This window comes from Panthera pardus, unplaced genomic scaffold (genome assembly GCF_024362965.1).
Source record: "Panthera pardus isolate Hobbes unplaced genomic scaffold, ASM2436296v1 HiC_scaffold_11, whole genome shotgun sequence".
NCBI lineage: Eukaryota > Metazoa > Chordata > Mammalia > Carnivora > Felidae > Panthera > Panthera pardus.
The window spans coordinates 11,433,391-11,447,785 of NW_026526666.1; the positions used below are offsets into that span (position 1 = coordinate 11,433,391).

Sequence of the window (14,395 nt, forward strand, 5' to 3'; positions counted from 1 at the left end):
TCACCTCTCTGACCTCTACACAGCAATCAGTATAGTCTGACTCAGGGTGTTTTCTCTTCAGGCATCCAAGGGGCTGGAGATTTCTTTGCCCAAGACCAAAAGGACCCAGGAAAACACAAATCTTGCCTTGCCTTAGCCACATCTCCCTTGATGTTCTTGAGGTGGCTGTGCACATACAGCAAATGGAAAACCATGAGCCCTTGTGTAATTGGTTGGGCTAGAGCTTGATACCTTACTGTGGGGATTTTTGGTAAAGTCAATTGGAATATGCAGCTTAGGTTCAAAAAGATGTTATACTCAACATCTGTTAACCTTAGCCCATTTTTAGTATGCACACTGATATGTCTGACCCTTTATTTGCACTTCGTCTAGTCTTGCCCCAATCAAAATAATTATTCTCCAAAGTAATTTGGTGTATAATTATTATGCTATTCATTCACAGAACTGTTATATTGTTCATTCATTCAGCAAACATTTATTGAGCCAAGCAGTAGAGATAAAAAGTGAATCTGTAAAGCAAGGTCCCTAGTCTAAGGAGCTCACAGTTTATGAGATGGAGGAGAGGATGGGGAACAATAGATTTAGAGGCAGGTAAGTGCCATGGGGTGTTGTGAGTGAACTTTGAGCAGTGTATAAGGAGAGAACATAGGAATGAGGCTCAGAGAAACTGGGTCCACTTCCTGGTCCCCCCTTTTCTGTGCACCTCTAGCCCAGATAAGACTCTTTTGGCTTTGTCAGTCAATCAGAGAAAGTAAGGCCCTTTTGGCTGGGCTTTCCACGCTTGTTTGTTCGTGTGTTATGGTTAACAAACAGCCCCTGGTAACAGGTCATTAGTGCTGGAAGGGTCCAAGAAGATAGTTGGTCAATCTCTGAATTTTAGGAGTTGGAGGCCCAGAGAGAGAAAGGTTTTTGTCCAGTATGACTAGCCACACAGTATTACAGCAGTCTCAGAACAGAGCATTGATCAAATCCTGTATTGTCTGTATTGGAGGGACTCTTAAAAATGTTCTAGTTCAACCCCCTCAGCTTTAAGATGAGGAAATAGACCCACCCAAGGAACGACTGAATCAAAGTCACAGAGCCGGTCAAGGGCAGGGCTTAGATCTCCTTACGTCTCCCAGCCCAGCCAGCCCTTCACTGATGCACCTGCCCAAGGCAGCCTTACACCCAGTTCAGGAGTCCCTAGCTGCTTTCTGGAAGTAGTGCCCCAGGGTCTCCAGATAAAGATAGGCTGTTCACAGGCCAAGTAGTGTTCCCTGGCATTTTGTTTTCAGACTTCTCTGTCGAGTCTTCTCTGTGTGTCGAGTCCCCTTGTCAGGAGCTCTAGAGTTCTTGTTCTTCTCTGTTCTCCAACTTGTAAGCTTTCCATAACTTCCTGCTTCTTTAGTCAGCTTCCTTCACCCCATGGCTATTTCCCTTCCACCCCACCCCCACCATTTCTTGGACAGTCAGTCCCTGCCTTCCTGGTAGCTCCCTCTTCCCCAGACACGGTTCCTCCCAGGGACACTGAATTTGTCCTGTGATATGAAACCTCTGGCTATTTGGTCAAGCCTGTTCCTTTCTTACAATGACACTACTTTTTATTTTATTTTATTTTATTTTATTATTTTATTTATTTTTTAATTTTATTTTTGGCCATGATTCATGTTTAATGGCTGTGCTTGTCCTGGTCCCTCATTTATGCCACTCATAGGCCCACTGCTCTGGGGTCAGGGTTTTTTGCTCAAAGGCATGGATGTACAGGAGCTCTTCTGCTAGGCACCTGTTTACCAGCCCATGTCTCTGAAGCAGCAGCTTCCCCTTGAACTTGGCTGACACCACTAAAACTTGGAAGCTGGACGTGCAATGGTTGGGAGTAGTATCTTCCGCTTCCACAGACACTGCCTCCAGGTCCTGCTGCTGTTTTCTCTCAGAGGTACTTGATGCTATCACACTGTGATAGCCCAGCCAGGATGGAGCCCCAGCTCTGACCCCATTGCTTTTAAACCTGTTGACTAAAATATATGGAACAAGAAAGGAAGTCCATTATTTTGAAAAACATTTATCAAAACGTAGAAAAACAAAAATCATGAAATTTGTGATATAAGGATATATGTGCTTTTTTTTTTGTCAATTATAAGATCTAGTGGTGAGTCCAATGACTTCCATGATGTTGAAATGGTGATGAGCACAAATGATATGGCAAGTTGTAATATCATATTACAACATCTGTGTTCTTTGTTAGGGACAAATTCACAGGCATCACATATACTGCTGTAGTTTGTTGCTACATTCATAATTGAATGCTAAATTTCAGTTAGAATTCAGTAAAAGTGAAGATATAATATTTTTCTCATACAGGTTCATGGATCTCCTGAGTATCATTCATAAACCCCTTGGCCATTGTAGACTTCAGGTCAAGAAATCCTGTTGTAGATGATCCCATGGCTTGAAATGCTATATATGTGTAGATATTGCCTAAATTTATACGACAATATCCTTTTGGATATCTCCTAGATACCTATAAAACTCCACATATCAAAAAATGAATTTCTGATCTTATCCCCCAAACAGCTTCTCCTTGCTTTTTCTCATCTTAATAAATATCACCCCCATCCTCCCGGAATTCATTCTCTACACGTTTTCACTTTTATGTCTAATTTATAATTCATTCCATCATAAATTTATTCACCAAATATTTAGTTAGCACTTACTATATGCCAAGCACTGTTATAGGCATTGGGATTCAGCAATGTATAAGACAAGTCCTTGCTCTCATGGACTTATAAGATATTGTTGCGAGGCATTGACAATAAATAAGAGAATATGGCATATGGCATATGACAAATTAGTTATCAACAAGATACTCTAAGGTATTATACCTCAATGCTTCTTTAGTCCTGCTACTTCTTTCCATACCCACTGACATCCTTTCAATCTGAACCACTTTAGACTCTTGTTTGCAATAGTCTTCTATGTGTAGTCTGCAGCCAGACTTGTTCTGGTTCAGTCTTTTCTCTGTGCAGCAGCCAAAGTGAGGAGAGGGTCATATCCTTCCACTGCTGACACCCTTCAGTGACTTTCCACCACACTCGGAATAAACCAGGACTCCTCACTGGAGGGTCCTGTGTGATCAGGTCCTCAGCTACCCACTGTCTTCCTTTCCTACCAATTCCTCACCAGTTCTCTTTGATCCTCTTGGCCTTGCAGTTCATTGCAGGCATCAGTTTCCTACCTCAGGATCTTTGTCTCTCTTTAAGCCTGGCTGGTTCCTGATCCCCTTCGGATCTTAACTTAGTTCATCTTTATCCAAAATGCTACCTCCTTGGAGAGCCCTTTCCTAATCCCTGAATCTAAATTATGTCCGTCTCTCATTCTACCTTAGAGCAACTTCTTTTCCTTTATATAGCAAGCTACTAGTTACTATTTTATACAATATTCAAGCATCTATTTAATATGTTTCTCCCACTACACTGCAAGTTCCAAGATGGTAAGAATCTTGTCTATTTTTCTCACCAGCTGTGTAACAGTTCCCAGCATATTGTTAGGGCTTAACAAATGTGTAGCTGTTGAATGAGTTATGAGTTACTATACCTTCATCTCTGACATCTGCCCCCAAACTCATCACATATTCCAGGTTCGTACTTCCTCTTTTATGCACAGGCATATTAAAAGCTCTATCTATACTTAAATTATTCCCGACCTAATCAGATACAGTTATTCTCAAATTCATCTATCCATCCATCCATTCATTCACTTAACCATTATTTATTGAGCACCTTCTAATTGCAAGGCACCATGCCAGGCAGTATATAATATTGAAAGACGAATAAGACACGGTCTTTGTCCTCAAGACATTTGCAACCTAGAAGAGGATTTAAGAAGTTTCCCAGTAGTCGTAGTGGGAAAATGGGTGTTCTGTGCCATGTCAGCATAGTGAGTGGTGACAGAAGTGCAAAAAAGGTAAATAATACTTCCAAGTAGAGAATTCAGGATAACTTTCATGGAGAAGGTGGCAAATGAGCTGGATCTTGAAGGATGGGCAGCGTTAGATGGCCAGAGGTAGTAGAGGAGGCATCCTAGATGAAGTAAACTTACTGCACATAGAGTAAAAAATGTGCAGAAATAGAAAAATACAGGTGTGTTTTGGGATCCATGAATGGCATACCTGTAGGGGAGCTATGAAAGGCAAGGATAGAGTGTCTGGCATTTTGTTCTTTATTTCATATGTACTGGCAAGTCAGCAAAGATTGTTGGACAGAGGAATAAAATAAGAGTTAGGAGGGAGCACTGGAAAGACCTAATTGCCTGTGTGATTTTAAGTGAGGTTAGTTTTCCTTATTCAACTAAGAGATAAACAAAACATGGGGTCAGGATGTTTATCAGGGAAAAAAGGTATCTGTGTGGTTGGAGTGGATGGGGAAGTCCTTGTGAAATAAGGAGGACAACCCTTTGCCTTCTAGCTGGGACCCTGACTCATGGATGTTAAGGAGTCAAACTCAAAGTTACAAGGGCCACTCTTATCCTTAGACTGAGAGCCACTGGTGCCATAGCTGGGCTGTATTAGTCCACCTGAGCTGCCATAACAAAATACTACCAACTGGGTGGCTTCAATGACAGAAACTTACTTTCTCCCAGTTTTGGAGGCTGGGAAGTTCGAGATCAAGGTGCTGGCTGATTGCTTCCTGATGATCATCCTATGTCCTCACATAATCTTTCCTTGATGCATGGACATTGAGGGAGGGATCTCTCTCTCTCTCTCTTCCTCCTCTTATAATGCTATCAGATTAGGACCCCAATCTTTTGACCTCATCTAAGTTTAAATACCTCCTAAAAGCTCAATCTCCAAATATAGTCATAAGGGGGAATGGGGCTTTAAAATATGACTTTTGAGAGCACATAATCCAGCCCATAGTTTGGAGCAAATCAGCCTCCAGAGCCTTAAGAACCAAAGACAATGCAGGCTTCTAATAACATCTTCTGGGGGCCCCTCTCAAGGGACAAAATACAAATAGACCCTACCTGTTTTATATATCGGGCCTCCACACAAGCTTTCCTCTAAAGGGCAGGTTATGCTGCTAAAAATATTTTAGGAAACACTTGACTTAGTTTGATGACTTTATTTTACCAGAGGAAGAGAAGATCCTGAGATTCAGAAAGATAAAGAGACTTGGTCACAGTCATGCAACAAGGTAGAGACAAAGTCTAGTAGCCAATGAGCATGACTAGAATCCTGTGCAAGGACTCCTTGTCCAGTATTTTGTCGATTGTTCCTCATAGATTTCTCCAGGTTCGAGAGAGGAGGCCATGGAGGTCCCCATCGTGGGCGTGACTAATGGGGACTCTCCTGGCATAGAGGGTTGCTTACTGAAGATCTTGTCCAGAGGAGGAACTAGTGCCCTCCTACTCCAGATGGCACTGGTCTTTTATCTGTTCTTCCTTCCCTACTTGGTCTGCGTGCCCAGACTTCTATAATGAGTTGACAGAAATTATGGGCTACTAAATAATTTGGATGTTTTTCCTAAACAAGTGTGCCCAGAAAATTTTTGTCGTAGATGCTTAAGTGTTGCTCTAATTTGCTGTCTGTCAGCCACCCAGAAGAATCAGCAGAGGTAAGTGGTTTCCTCTCTGGAGATGGGAGAGACGGATCCTTGCCACATAGAGAGAGATTGATGTGCCGAGGATTGTCAGATCAGCTCTAATCTTTTACGAATCCAAAGACACATAATGAAGACAAAGAACAAAGCTTTTGGGGCAAAGGAAGAACCTGTCTGGGGCTCCTTCTGAGTTCAGAATGCCCGGACTTGGGTTGCAAAAGTTATTTTTATAGAAAAAAGAATTGATTAAAAAAATCTATTTATCTTGTAGCTAACAGGGTGTGTGAGAGGGTGGCAGAGAGCTCCATACATGGTCCCTCCTGGTCGCTGGAAGGCCCCTTTACTTTCCCTTATCCATGAAGATATATCAACCAAAGCTGCTTGCTGCTACATTAAGATACAGGGCATCCAGATGGCCAAATGTTTTCCTTAGACCATCTCCCTTTTATCACTTACTCATCTCCTTCAGGTCATAGCTTAAATGTTTTTTATCTTCTCCTCAGAAAGTCATTTCCTGACCACCCTACCTTCCCCATTATTATTCTCAACGTGAAGCTTTTCCTCTCCTTCAGAGCACTTAACCCAGGGTATAATCATATATTTATATGTTTGACGTTTGCCTTTCCCAGACTCTAAGCTCCACTTGGGCTGTGATAAACACCAGTGTATTACGGGTGTTTGATCAGTATCTGGCACATCATAGGCACTCACTGAATATATATTGAAGAAACAATTGGTTTATTTCCACTAACGTGGAAGTTTTCTTGTTTTCTCTTGTTTTATTGGGGACCAACTGCTTGTGTCTTTATGTTGCATTCAATAATCTTGGTAGCTGTGGATTTTCAGCCCAGAGCTAAGAAAATAAAGGGGTGTGAGAAATGAGTTTAGTCTGTAATTGTCCAATGAAAGATCAAATCTTGGAATGAGACTTTTTGTGACAAATTCATTCATTTAATCTTTCAGCAAATGTTTATTGATCAAGTACTATATTACATGCACTGTAAAAGTGCAAGGGATACAGAACGAATAATATGGACATGGTCTTTGTCCTAATAGAGCAGATAGAAAAAGTCAACAAAGAGAGCATAAGCAGGATGGTGTGCTGGAGTGTAAGTGGGGGGAAACTACATAGGGAGGGGGCTGAAAAAGTCTGCTCTATACCAAGGCCTGGGGATCGAGAATGCACCAGCCATATAAAACAAGCACAACGGGCTAAGGGAACAACAAGTGCAAGAGGCCGGAGATGGGGATGAGCTTAGCATGTTGGAGGGACAGAAAGGAGACAGGGATGCAAAAGTAGAGTAAACAAGGGGGAGCTTGGATTGAGATAAGATCAATCAATTGAGGAACAAAGGGTTCCAAAACCATGATAATGGATTTAGAGTTTATTATAAGAGCAACAGGAAGCCACTGGAAGATTTTAAAGAGAGAAGTGACATAATTTGGTTTATATTTTAGAAAGAGTGGAGATTGGATTAGAAAAGGGCGAGATAGATCCAAAGAGACAAGTGAGTCTATTGCAGTAGTCAAATCAGAGATGGGGGGTTGACCTTGGGTGATGGCAGTGGGAATGAAGAGAAGTGGACACTTGAGATTTATTTAGAGGTAGAATTGACAGGTCTCAGTGATGGAGTGAATGCAGAGGATGAGGGAGAGGGAGAAATTGAGGATGACTCTACTATGACAAATGGCCTTTTCCTTGAAGTCGTGCATCTTTTCAATTTGCTACTGACTTGACCCACCCTGATTTCCATCATCATAAACCATTAAGGCTTTCACTATTTCCTCCTTGACATCACTTAGGCTCCATATTTAGCATCTTAATTCAATAATGTACAATCTGTATGGCTCATATCTTGATCTTCACAGCTCATTGAACCTCTTTAAATGGTCTACAACACACATGAATTAAACATGGTGGACAAAGTGAGAGAAACTCTAAGTGGCAGTCATCCCCTCTCTCTTAGCCAAAAGTTCTGAGCACAATCCAGGTGGGGCTTTGACTGAAAGGTAATGCTGATGGTTACTGCCTCAGCAGGTGTTCTCAGGAAAGTTGGAGAAAGTCAAGTGTCTCAAAGAGAAAAGCATATGGGGAAATGAAGGAGAGAGAGACACAAAGTCTGAAATACCAGGGACTGACAGTCAAGCATCTTTACCATCCTGAAAAACTGAGCTAGATGAGGTGACCAGTGTTTCATTAAGCCTGGCAGTACCTGTGTAGACACAGAGCCAAAGAGGAAGGGAAGGTTGGAGCTGGGTGGGAGAAATGAGGCTGGTAATGGGAATAAGAGTGGCTCCATTTACTGCAGTCTTACTATTTGCCATGCAGTGTGCTAAGCCCTTCAGGCAATTTGTACTATTTGATCCTCACAAAACCCCTGTAAGGATGATCTCCATTTCACAGATGAAAAAGCTTAGGCTCAAACTTAGGCTTAGGTAACTTGCTCACAAATAACAAAATAACTGATAGAACAAGGATTTAAACCCAGATTAGTGTGACTGCAAAGCCTGTGTATACTCCATTGCCTCCTTTAAACAGAGAGAGACTAGAGGGAAAGTGGAGGACGGGTAGATGGAGAGAGGGAGAAAGAGCCTGGGAGAACAAATGTACTTGATCTTGCAAGAAAGTAGTTGACGAAAACGAAGGAGAATCTAACCTGAAGGAAAAAAAAAGTAGATGACTATACGACATGAGAGTGGATCAAATCTTATGAAGTTTCTAGAGATGGATACGGTTTGTTGTCAGCAGCCGCCCACTACATTTCCCTGCTGGCTGTGGGCTCATAACTTCTGCCTTTATTGCTGTTTCTGCTCCCAGCCATGAACTCTCTACCTTGAGATGAGCCAATAGTCCCGGACTCCCCTGGACCAGACCAAAGCCCACCCAGGGAATGGAGAGGCCGGGGGGGGGGGGGGAGAGCTGTGTGAACCTTGATTCCCGAGTGAAGAAAATTCATGCTAGATAAAAGACCCCAAAGGGGAAGAGCTATCCTGTAATTAGGTGAGATTTATAACTTGGCACCGAAACTGCTCATTTAGATATTCATTTTCCCTGCTCTTGCTCCACGTTTTCAAAGAAATTCCACTAGCATCCTTGTGGCTCCTGGATCCCGGAGGACATTCCAGGAAGAGGTTGTTTTGCTATTCAGAGAAAGAGGACCGGAATAATTGAAGGCTCATATCTTCTGCCTCTGTGTCCTGGATGCACTGCACTCAGTCTGTTAACAAGTGTTTATTGAGACCCAACTAGATGGCAATTTGTTGATTAGTCAATTGTACAACCATTAGTACAATTGATATTGATGCACCACATCCTGTACTAGATAGCAGAGCTACACAAGTGAAACTGACAGATGCAGACCCTGTCCTCATAAAGCTTGCAGAGTACTGGAGTAGATAGATACTGAATAAGAAATAAGAACTTGTAAGTGCACTTACAGGAGTACAGGAGACATAGAAGTATTCTGACATTCTGTCATCACACCTCAGTTGGTGCCTTTAAGTAGCCCTTTGACCCTGGATAAGTAATTTCTAATCATAGTGAGCCTTAGTTTCTTCATCTGCAAAATGACGACCATTCACTCTTGCAATACATGTTTATTGGAGAGTTCTAGAATTGCTTTAGCTAGACTGACAAGAGAAGGCCTTGCTGGAGATGGTGTTTAAGCTGAGACCTGACCGATGTGAAGGCATCAGCGGTGTGGAGGTTGGCAGTGGGAGGAGGGTGTTTCAGAAAAAGGGAATGTGCTTGCAAAGGCCACGAGGTGGGAATGAGCACAACCCTGTCCTCCACTACTCACAGGCAGAGTACTATGAATTGCTGATACAAGAGTAATTTATTGGTTTTTTTGTCCTCAAAGTTTTTAGGTATGGTTATTATTCTGAATCACCGTCCCCACCTCAATGAGCTTCCTTTATAACTATGGAGGAAAAAGCTAGAATCTTTAGAAAATATAAGATGATGGTTAACAAAGTGCTAAGTGGTGAGTTGGCACTCAGAATGTGCTGTGGAAGGTTGGAGGTGGGGAGGTCGGTGTAGGAAGGGATAGGTACATCCTCTTTGTCGTGGGGGTTAGATGTGTAAACGGTGACTGTGTTCTGGGCTAGACATGCACCAAATGGTGGAAAACACAGGTGCTGCACTTCAACCTGCAGTTCCACCTTCCTCTGTTGCTAAACCTACCCTTGGAGAGAAAAGGCTATGTTGTTGCAATGGTTTGATCTCTCTGTGGAGCCACTGGCCTTGGGAAGAGCCCTCGTGGGGTGTGGGAAAACAGAGACTGGATCCAGAGAGAAATATGATGGAGAAGGAGAAAAATTGAGGGGCCAAAGAAGTATCCCCAAATAAATAGCAGTTGGCTCAATTGGCTAGATCCTTGGACTTTAGAACCCAAGCTCTTTCCTGCCTCCTGCCTTCTCCAAAGCTCTCAGGCTATAGATAATATGGTTCATGGACTTGGCTGTTTAGTTATGGCTTCATTTCAACTCCAAGATTGGATTTTTTGCTGTAACCTATGTTGGAGACCATATGGGCATTTCAAGCATCCCATGCCCGTAAACCAATAAATACAAATGAAAACAAATCAGCTCAAAACAATGTTCTCTCTGTCTCTTGCAGGCTGAGCCCTGGTGGCAACAGCTGCAGAGGAGATGAGGAGCCCCCATGCTGTTGCCTGGCTAGCTGTCCCCAAGCTCCTCACCTAGTGGCATACTTTAATTACACTGGTACTTTTTTTGAAGGGGTATCTGCCACCCAAGCGGCCTTCTCATTTCTGGAAGGAGGCCAGAAAGCTTCAGTCTTTGCTGCCATATCAGGACTTGAGTTTATCTCAAGAGTGTTGTGGAGAGTTGCCCTGCTAGCAGCATGTGGCTCAATTGCCTGGGGAGGAAGTAGCAGACCCTTCCTATGTTCAGTAAAACAGGTCTCTGTTTTGGGTGCAGTGGCCTTGTCGTTGGTGAGTGTTATGGTGCAGGGAAGGGGGAAGGGAAAGGTTTGGGTTTAATGAATGGACTGTTCTCAGTAGAGAAAATATCAATTCACAAATGAGCCAAGGTAGGAAGGAAACTTCCTGACATAAATTAGACATAAAAGCAGACAATTCAGGGAAGAGTGGAATCAGCTTTCTGTGAAACTCTAATTGGAGAACTATTTATTTATTGATGTTATTGCCTGGATTCAAAGAGATGAACAAAATGACTTCTAAATTAACCCACACATACTCATTGAGCGCCTAGTGTTTACCAAGTATTCTTCATCCTAAATCTCTTTTCCTTAGAGCTATGCTGTTCCTCTAGAGCATAATCAGCAAACTATGGCTGTTGGGCCGAATCCAGCCATGTGTTTTGTTAATAAAGTTTTATTGGAACACAGTCATGTCCATTCACTTAGCTATTGTTTGTGCCTGTTTTCACACTGCACTGGCAGAATTCAGTAGCATGACAGAGACCGCATGGCCTGCAGAGCTGAAAATAACTATGATTTTGCCTTTTACAGAAAAATTTCCCATCTTTGCTCTTAAGTTTTGTGTTTTGGAAAAGAATTTCACAATGAGGTGATAGCTGGGAAGAGGTGGGAAGGAAGGGAGAAAGGAAGTGATATGGGCTGGATGGGACATTGGTGTAGTAGTTCAGCACATACGCCCTGGAATCTAACAGACCTGGGTTCAAAGCCTAGCTCTGCCAGTTATTAGCTGTGGCTTTGGGACATGAATCTCAGATTCATTTGTGAAATGACTCTGACAATTGTACTTACCTCCTAGGATGGTTATGAGGACTGGAGTGATTAATGTAAGCACTGCCTAATGCAAAGTAAGTGCTCCACAGAGAGAAGCTGTTCTTTTTATTACTAACTAATCCTATGTTCCAGGCAGCAGGCTAAACACGTCATGTATGTTGGTTAATCCTTGCACCTTTCCTATGAGGTAGGTATTTTTATTTCTACTTTACAGGGAGGGATCTGTAGCACAGAATGTTGCTTTGGGTACAGGACTCATGGGTGGCAAAGTAGTCAGTTGGAACCTACATCCTGTGGATCCTGCAGGAGGCAAAATGGTGAAGTAGCTATGGGCACCAGCAGAGGCTAGGGAGAGCCAAACCACCCTTCAACTTTCGCCAGCACAAGTCCCAGCTCCAGGAGGAAACTGTGAAGACATTTGCTGAGTTGGTGCAGAGGTGTCTCTCAGAGGGTGAGGGCAGAGTGCACCCCCCAGCCTGTGGAGGAAATAGACCTCTGGGTAGTTTCATTTTTAGAAATGGAGCATCCATGGCCAGAGTCCTGGGAACTTTTGTATCGGGGAGTTGACAAGGTCTGCTTTGGGACATGGGATGGAATTACATGGTTTCCTCCATTTCCTGTTGCCCTCACCTTTAATTTCTACCCACAGCTCTTGATGTCATCCTGGGACTGGACAGAAAGTACCTGGGTTGGGAAGGGTAGGTTACAGCTGAGAAGAGGGTGATGTCTAACAGTCACGATGGAATGACAGCCAGGGAGAGGAGGGTGGTGAAGCTACCAGGTGGTATCTTGAGGCTAAATCATACATATTTTAAGGCAAAATCCAGAAGCTTTATCCAGTTACCTGGGTCTACTGATGTCACTTGGACTGGATCAATATATCTTCCTGGAGAATTCAGAGGAGAAAAATCTATGTGGGGCCTGCTCTGTAGGGAGAGCACGTTGGTGCCAGAGAGACAGCTCCGTGATGAGAATATTAAGCACTCATGAACTGATGTTCATACCATCTCCCAGGCTGGAGCTTGTCCCGACCCTCCAGATGGGGCAAATGGTATGGATGGAGAGTGAACAAGCAGGAGGCTGTCATACATTCACACACAAAAGAATCGAGCATTTATTGAATTCCTATGGTGTGCCAGGCTGCACGCTGGGCACTAGAGTTTCAACACTAACGGGACACCACGACTGTCCTTCAGGGACAAGCTCTGGGTTTGCTTTGCCTATGGAGTGGGCTCTGAAGGAGACCCCAGGTGCCATGGACACTGCAGAGCAGAGGTGTGGAGCTCACTCCTTCACCAGCTGCCTCGGTGATGCTTTGTTGGAGGATGCTAGAGACAGGTTGCTTCTCCAAAACCAGTCCCCCACACATTCCTGGGGTACACACAATGACCATTCCTGAAGCCTGAGTCACCTGGGTCGTTTAGTCTCACATTATTTTCTTGTCTCTTTGTTCCTCATCTCCTGTTTTGTTTTCTCATCCACAAGTGGGAGGGCTTCATTAAGCTAATTAAAAAGGCACCAGGGAGAAATCATGACAGAAAACCACTTTGGTTTTCCAGAGTGACACAGAGGGAGCATCATCTCTGCTTTCCTTTCCCACAGTCTGAGCTGCCTCTTTTCCTGTGACTGTGAGGTAGAGGTTGGGGGTGGTAGGATAGGCAGCAACAAAGACAGGGGGCAAGATGGAGACCTTCTCAAGTAGCTGAGCTAAAGCCCAGGCTGCCTGGCCCTCAGGCAGTCTCCACATCCCTGCTCATCCTCCTCCTCATTCTTCCAATGACATCATATTCTACTAAACCACAAAACTTACAGTCTCAATTGCTGGTGTGTGTTGGGAGAAGCATGCTCATAGAGAGCTGTTGCTTCAGGACCTTTCTAAAAGAGAATGGCACATATTCCTTGTCAATATGGGGTACACCTGGGCATCGGGATAGGTCTTTCTTCTATTGAATTCAAATCCATTTTGCTGTTGCCCAAAGCCACAGATCTCTTGGAGGGGGAGAATGGAACAGATACTTGGCATTGTGATAATTGATCTTACTTGGAAACAACTCAGGAGGGCTTCTCCAGCCTGAGAATTTGCTCCATTCCTGATATGACATAGACTTTGTCTCACAGTAGTTTGTGGTTTATTACACAACCCTGTGTAAATGCAGACCTTCTGTCTTGGATCCTGTGTTCTTGTCCTGGGACAGATGGTGGCAAGGAGAATGTGAGCTCAGGGCTGACATGGACACTGCATCTCGCCTCTTCAGTGGCTGAGGACACCCATGTATTTTCTTTCTCTCCAGCCTGAGGCTCCTCCTGGGAGAGAATGACCACTCCTTGACTTCCAAGATTTCCCTTCCATGTGCCCTTAAGGCACCAACTACCCAGTATCTGGCCCTTGAGGGAGGCAGTTTCTGGAGTGCCTCTCCACCCAGGGAGGAGTCCACCCCTTCTCTAGGCCTATGCAAGCCAGACTGCCAGAGAAGAACTGTTCCCAGCATGACAGACTGATTAATTAAAGTCTGACAAGTCCAAGGCTCAAAATCCTCAGCTTTTCTTGGTGGTCTTGAGAAAAAGAGAGAGAGAAAGAGAGAGCAAGAGTGAGAGCGAGAGCGAGAGCGAGAGAGAGAGAGAGAGAGAGAGAGAGAAAGAACAGATCCAAACTATAAATTGCTTTGTGCTCTTTTTAAAAAAAGTTTAGTTATTTGGGGCACCTGGATGGCTCAGTCAGTTGGGTGTCCAACTTCAGCTCAGGTCATGATCTCACAGTCTGTGAGTTCAAGTCCCGCGTCAGGCTCTGCACTGATAGCTCAGAGCCTGGAGCCTGCTTCGGATTCTGTCTCCCTCTCTCTCTGCCCCTCCCCAGCTCGCACTCTGTCTCTCTCTCAAAAATAAAATAAAATAAATTAAAAAAAAGTTTAGTTATTTATTTTGAGAGAGAATGTGCATGAGCAAGCACATGCAAGTGGGGAGGGGCAGAGAGAGAGACGGAGAGAGAGAATCCCAAGCAGGCTCTGTGCTGTCAGTGCAGAGTCCAACATGGCGCTTCAGAACTTATGAACTGTGAGATCATGACCTGAGCTGAAATCAAGAGTCA

General features: G+C 43.7%; 1 pseudogene; it reads right to left on the reverse strand.

The window, feature by feature from the left end:
• Nucleotides 1-1,674: 1,674 nt before the first annotated feature.
• On the reverse strand, nucleotides 1,675-13,057 carry LOC128773001 (bolA-like protein 2; annotated as a pseudogene).
• Between the last annotated feature and the right edge of the window lie 1,338 nt (nucleotides 13,058-14,395).